At 38.7% G+C, this 7413-nt stretch overlaps 1 pseudogene; it reads left to right on the forward strand.

The window, feature by feature from the left end:
- Nucleotides 1-1615: 1615 nt before the first annotated feature.
- LOC115834278 lies at nt 1616-4278 on the forward strand (annotated as a pseudogene).
- Nucleotides 4279-7413: the final 3135 nt, after the last annotated feature.

A 7413-nucleotide genomic window follows, 5' to 3' on the forward strand; every position in this document is an offset into this window, starting at 1 on the left:
GTAGTGCTTCTTATAAGAGGAAATGATTGTTTTCTGGTAGGTATAATTTTTAAAAATAAGACCTTCAGCTTAAAGCTCAATAAAACACAACATTTTCGGGCTTAAAAACAGAGTATTTCAGACCTTCACTCAGGTACATGTTAATGTGCAAGCAAAGATACAAAGATTCAACAACCTGATATTCAGTGTAAATTGTTTCACTTCACTCTTGCAGAAAAGGGTATAAAAATTACTTAACCAACACTAAAGTGTAGACACTGAGGCTCTTCTCGGTGACAGCTGATGAGGAGGAACCATTCCAATATCCTTAACTAGTTGATTGAATTGCAATTTTAAATAACTCTTTAAATGCTAAGCACCTCTTGAAACAGAACAGAAAGAATTTCAGTAATTGATTATCATCTATATTTTTAAATTACTGGATACTCCATAGTCATTTTTACTTCAAAGTGGTTGGATTTCCTTTATGAATTACACTGACAAATCACTAATGGAATGTGAGTTACAAATGAACCCAGACACACCAGTAAAAATGGCATGCTCTGTTTCTTCTTTAATGTAACCCCTTCTGCTCTACAAATTTGGCAAAGATGGATACAGTATAAAAATAAATAATCAAAGAGACTTGACAAGATAAACATTTTCATAGATCAGAGACAAAAATAGAAGGCTGAAGTGGTTAATGGAGCTGAAGTACCATATTCCAAAGCAGGCAATAGAAGCTACAACTTCATCTCCTATGGGGTGGGAAGGACTACAGATCCGTGTAAAATGGAGAAATAAAGTTGGCCTCACTGCTTAAATCCAGGAGCTTATGATTAATAAAATTAGGGTGAAAATATACTGACAACTGGTGCCTGAGGCTACAATTTTTGTGGGGTTTCCAGGCAATGTAAGCCTGAGGATACTGGCATAGCCTCAGGACAGGGCTGCCTGAGGCTCACTAACCAGTCTTGTAAATCCTTCATATCCCTACCAGGGAGGAGGCACAACCCTTGATTATAAAATAGCCTCATAACTTCTTGTCAGGGAGGAGGGAGCCAAGGGAATTAAAGAAAAATAAAGCAATGCAAAGCAAAAAATATGTTCCCCTCAAATAAGCCTGTGACCCACAATTCTAAAATGCATGAAGAAATCTAAAGCTAAGAAATACAACCAACATTCTAAGTGTTCTTGCCATGAAAAATAAGTGTTTGAGAAAATATATGTTAATTAGCTCAATGTAGCTGTTTTACAATGTATACATATTTCAAAACAACATGTTGTGCAGGATAAATATATAAAAATTTTGTCAATTAAAAAATAAGTTAATTTTTAAAAGTAAAAATACAACCAACTAAATACAGGACAGGAATTCCCTCTTGATGATGTTGATTGTATGAAATAATTTGACAAATATTTTATAATAAATTTAGTTGGTATACTCAAGAGATTAAAACATACCATTCAGAAATGAACAAGAAAGTATTAAATAATAAGTTACATATATAAAATATGAATATTAAAAATAATCAGGTTGCCAGGGTTGAGTGCAACAGCGAATAGATCGCTGAGGGAGCCTAGGGGATTGCTTAGGGATTCTGGCCAGCTGAGTGTTGTCTGTTGCCACCCATTGATGTCAAGATGCCTGAGGCTGGATGGATTTTTGTGGTTGTCCTATGAGAAAGCTTCTGAAGCTTATTATGTCAATGGCCACTATGTTATCTTTCTCCAGCTGTCTCTTTGCTGTCCTGAGATTTTAAAGTGTTATCTATGGGGTTAATCCACACTTTAATTATCAGACTACCAGGTTTCTGGCTAAGGAAGAGTTTTATAAATTCTATAGCTTATGTGACGAGACAGCCTAGTTATCACTGGGATCAATCACTGGAGGAACAATTTACCCAGGCTTAATTATCACCCCTGCTGCAATCTACCACATACTCCAGTTTTTCCCCATCACCATGGACATTCAGAATGTCTGCGTGAATCCTCCTTCATCATTATTGACATTGCCACCTTACAAAAGAGCTCAAGGATGCAGGCATTGGGCTTCTTTTGGCTGCTGTGTTTGCTATGGTTCCAAAATATATCTTCCAATCTGTGACTGGCTCATATGATAATGAAGGGATTGCCATCTTTTGGATCCTACTCACCTACAATATGTGGATCAAGGCAGTAAAGACTGGTTGCATCTATTGGGAGGCTAAGTGTGCCCTTGCTTTTTTCTGCATGGACTCTTCATGGTGAGGTGTTGTGTTCCTGATCAACTTGATCCCTCTCCATCTACTGGTGCTGATGCTCACAGGCTGTTTCTCCCACTGGATCTACATGGCCTGCTGTACTGTTTACTGCCTGGGCACTATTCTTTCTATGCAGACCTGTTCTGTGGCTTTCCAGCCGTCTTTTCATCAGAGTGCATGGAAACCATTGGGGTTTTTGGTCTTGGCCATATCCATGTCTTTCTGGATTACCTGTGCAACAAGTTGAATCCACAGCAAATTGAAGTTCTTTTCCAGTGTCCTCTCTCTAGTAGGCCTTATCCTTCTCACTATGGGAGTTCTCTTCATGCTGACAGAAAAAAATCCCTCCTTGGACAGGGCATTTCTACTCACTGCTGTATCCTTCTTATGCTAAGATCAACACCCCATCATTGCTTCTGTGTCTGAGCATCAGCCATGACTTGATCCTCATACTATTTTGACGTGCATTTCCTTGTCCTTATGTTTCTTTTTTTTCTTTTTTTATTATTATTATACTTTAAGTTTTAGGGTACATGTGCACAATGTACAGGTTTGTTACATATGTATCCATGTGCCATGTTGGTGTGCTGCACCCATTAACTAGTCATTTAGCATTAGGTATATCTCCTAATGCTGTCCCTCCCCCCTCTCCCCAGGCCACAACAGTCCCCAGAGTGTGATGTTCCCCGTCCTGTGTCTATGTGTTCAATTCCCACGTATGAGTGAGAACATGCGGTGTTTGGTTTTTTTCCTTGAGTTAGTTTACTGAGAATGATGGTTTCCAGTTTCATCCATGTCCCTACAAAGGACATGAACTCATCATTTTTATGGCTGCATAGTATTCCATGGTGTATATGTGCCACATTTTCTTAATCCAGTCTATCGTTGTTGGACATTTGGGTTGGTTCCAAGACTTTGCTATTGTGAATAGTGCTGCAATAAACATACGTGTGCATGTGTCTTTATAGCAGCATGATTTATAGTCCTTTGGGTATATACCCAGTAATGGGATGGCTGGGTCAAATGGTATTTCTAGTTTTGGCCTCTATTCTGCTTTAGCAACTTGTTTGATGCTCAGAGGTTGGAATATCATGTATGGTGTGGCCAGTGTGCACTTTTAAGCTGTAATGGTGCATCTAATGCTAGTATTGGCACCTGTTGCGTATTCTTTCCAGCACTGGAGTCTCCCAAATGTTGTCCACATATAGGAAGAGACTGGACATAAGTCATCCAGACAAGAAAAGCAGCAGGATTCTACCTACCTGATTTAGAATGAAGCATTAAGTGGGATGATATTAATGCTAAAATGGCCTTGGTCCATTTTGGCTTTCTTTCTCATCCCCTACACTTTTTACTCACTCCTGGGTGACCAGTAAGGCCTCCTCTTCTTCTTCCTTCATGCTATATGCCTGGGGTGGATATGGCAGTAGCAAAATTTCTGATGACTACTGAGAAGCATATTGTTGGCTTTGTCACAATACTCCAGAGGATGCAAAGGTCATATTATGTTGGGATCATAGCTACCAGATTATAGCTAAGGTGAACTGGACAATTTTTGTGGACAATAACACATGAAATAATACCAATATTTACTGAGTAGTTCAGGCAATGATATCCACAGAGGAAAACCCTATGAGATCATGAGAAAGCATGAGGTGAGCTACGTGCTGTTCATTTTTGGAGACTTCACTGAGTATTGCTATGATGATATCAACAAGTTTCTTTGGGTGGTCCAGATTGGAGGTAGCACAAACACAAGAAAACATATCAAGGAGAATGACTATTATACTCCAATTGGGGAATTCTGTGTGGGCCATGAGGGTTCTCCAGTGCTGCTCAACTGCCTCATGTACAAGATGTGTTACTACCATTCTGGACAGGTTTACACAAAAGCCAACCATCCATCAAGCTTTGACCATGTTGGAAATGCTGAGATTGGGAATAAAGGCTTACTTTGAGCTTTATGTCCTGGAGAAAGCATATATCACAGAACATTGGCTGGTTAGAAAAAGACAAGGTAAAGGATCTGGATAATCCAGGCCCATCAAGGACATAAATGTCATGTCCAGCTCTGATATGCTTCACACTGAGTGCATCATATTTAGGATGCTGAAGATTTTTTTATATGCCTTTTATAAGAACAGATCTAGATGAGATTAGAATTGTATGCAACTTTTGTCCTAGGCAATATTTTATTTGGATGGGCCAAATACAATAATTTTTACAATTCTAAGCAGGTTACCAATAAAATGTCATGGCTTTACTGTGGTCAATTAAAGGGAGGAATAAAAAATAAAAATAATCTAATCAAAATATGAGAAATAATAATATCAAAACAGAAAGTAATTAATAGACAGGATAAACAGTGCCTTGGAAGATAGCACTGAACACTTCATTTACCACACAGCAATGCAATGAAAGATGGAAAACATATGTGCAAGCATTTAAGATTCTCACAAGATTTGTTGAGATAGTTTACACTAAAACTTCAGGCACTAATCTCCTGTAATCTCTGTTCCAGAATATAGAGAAGTAGACAATGGCGGGGAATAAATATTTAATATAATATTAGCTAATTTTCAGACGTCGAAGAGAAATGCAAGTACTACATGAATAGTGCATTTTAAGTAACAATCAGAATAAAATAATAATAACAAATATAATTAGATCAATTTCTGAATATGTAATAGAAAAATTTTAGGAAATCAAGAATAAATAAAAAAAATCTTAAAAGTTAAAATGGTTACCTAAAAGTTAGTAATTTGGCATTCTAGATTTCTCACTATCAACAAGAAAAACCACAGAAAATGGGGTAAAACTTGAAAGTATTGAGGTGAAAATTATTCATGAACCCAGAATTCTATATTCCAGCAAAAGTGTAATTTGAAAGGAAGGGCAAAATGAAGACAGTTTTGGAAACAAAAAAAAGAATAAAGAATTTGTTACAAACAAACCCTTACAATATTCACTTTGGTTAAAAGAAAGATGCTAAACGAATGCCATTTTCTAATTTCCTGAAGGTAAAGTTCAATATTGTGCTTACTGGGAAGTTAGTTAGAACTCAAAACTTTCCTTAAGTTCCTTACAATACTCCTGGCTTTAGTTCATTTTGTGTTGCTATAGCATAATACCACAGGCTGAATAGTTTATTTAAAGAAAGCCAGATATTTATTTCTTACAGTTCTGGAAGGTGGGAAGTCCAAGATTGAGAGGTCAGATCTTGTGAGAACCTTCTTGTTGCATCGTCCCATGGTGGAAGGTGGAAGGGTCAGAGAGAGAGGAAGGGGGCTGAAGTCATCTATTTTTTCAGTAACCCATTCCCTCAACAGCAAATCCACTCCTGCCATAATGACATTAACCCATTTATGAGAGCAGAGCCCTCAGGGCCTAATCACCTGTTAACGGTCTCATCTCTCAACACTGTTGCATTGGGGATTAATTTTATAACACATTAATTACAAGGGACATGATCAAACCATAGCATTTTCCCTATTGCCACCAAAAATTTATATTATTTTCCCAATGCAACATATATTCATTCTATCCCAATAGTCCTCAAAGCCTTGACTTGTTTCAGCATCAATTCAAAACACGAAAGACCAATGTCTCATTTAAGTAAGATATGGGTGAGAGAACATGACTTATCCTAAGACTAATTCCTCTCCAGCAGTAAGCCTGTAAAACTAACAAGTGACATGCTTTAAAAATGCAATGGTGGGACAGGCATAGGATAGACATTCCCATTCCAAAAGTAAGAAATAGGCAAGAAGAAAGAAGTAACTGGTCTCAAGTAAGTCCAAAACACCACAGAAAAAACAACATGAAGTCTTAAAGCTGGAGAATTATCTCCTTTGACTCCATGTTCCACATCTTTGGCATAGTGGAGCCGGGACTGGGTCTCCAGTGTCTCAGCCAGCCCTGCCCCTATGACTTTGCTGGGCTCAGTTCCTGCCACAGCTCTCACAAATTGGAGTTTCCCAGGCTTGAGTTGGATACTAGTGGCCCTACAGTTCTGGGATCTCTGGGTGGCCATTTTCTCTCAGCTCCACCAGGTATTGCTATAGTGTAGGCTCTCTGTAGCCACCCTGACTCCATATTGGTACTCAGCATTACCCCACTAGGGGGTCTCTGTGGTGGCTCCACCCCAGCAACAAGTCTCTGCCTTGATGTCAAGAGTGTCTGCTACATCACTTAAAATCTTGGTGCAAGTCACATGGCCTTACAGCTCATACACTCCACGTCTTTGGAGTCAGCACCATGTGCATATCAACAAGGCTTACCCTTTGTGTCCTCTGGAGCAGCAGCATAAGCCACACATGGGACAACTTGAACCAAAGGTAGAGAAGTCAATGAACATTGCACTGGAATGCAGGGAGCAGAGACTTGAGGTGGCTAAGGGCAATGAATGCTGAGGTCTTTTTTGTGCCTGCCTGGAAACCTTGCCCTCAAGGTCCTAGCTTGCCTCAAGGATCTCTGAAATACCTTGAGGGTCATCCTCCCATTCTCTTTGCGAATAACACCTGGATCCTTTTAATCCATATTAATCTCTTTAGAAAATGGTCTCTTGGCCACAACCTTGGTTTGCTTTCCTAAAGACACCTTTTTCACTCTTTACATGGTAAGGCGGTAAGGCTGTGAATTCTCCAAATTTTTCCATTCTTCTTCCTTTTTAGTTGTGAACTTCATCTTTAAATAATTTCTCTCTACTTGCATCTTACTCTGTTAGGTTAAAAGTAGTCACACGGTCTTTCCATATTTTACTCAGAAATTTCTTCTGCCACCAGATATCATACTTCATTGCTCTTAAATTCTGCCTTCTATAAAGCCCTTGGCCAGGGACAAATTCAGCCAAGTTATTTGCAACATTATAAAAAGAATGGCCATAACTCAAATCTCCAATACTTCTTTCTCCTTTCCATCTGAGACTTCATCAAAATGGCTTTTACTATCCATACGTCTACTAACATTCTGATCATGACACATTATGTAATCTCTGAGACATTTCAGACTTTCTCTACAGTTCTTCTCTTCTGAGCTCACACCAGAATCACCCTTCATGCTCTATTCACAGCAATCTAGGCTTTTTCTATCCTGGTCCTCCAAATTCTTCCAGCCTTGTCTTAGTACATTGGTGTTGTAATTAAGAAATACCTGAGGCTGGGTATTTATTTATTAGTGTTTTGGCTCATGG

Source organism: Nomascus leucogenys, unplaced genomic scaffold, assembly GCF_006542625.1.
Source record: "Nomascus leucogenys isolate Asia unplaced genomic scaffold, Asia_NLE_v1 000578F_198025_qpd_obj, whole genome shotgun sequence".
Taxonomy (NCBI): domain Eukaryota; kingdom Metazoa; phylum Chordata; class Mammalia; order Primates; family Hylobatidae; genus Nomascus; species Nomascus leucogenys.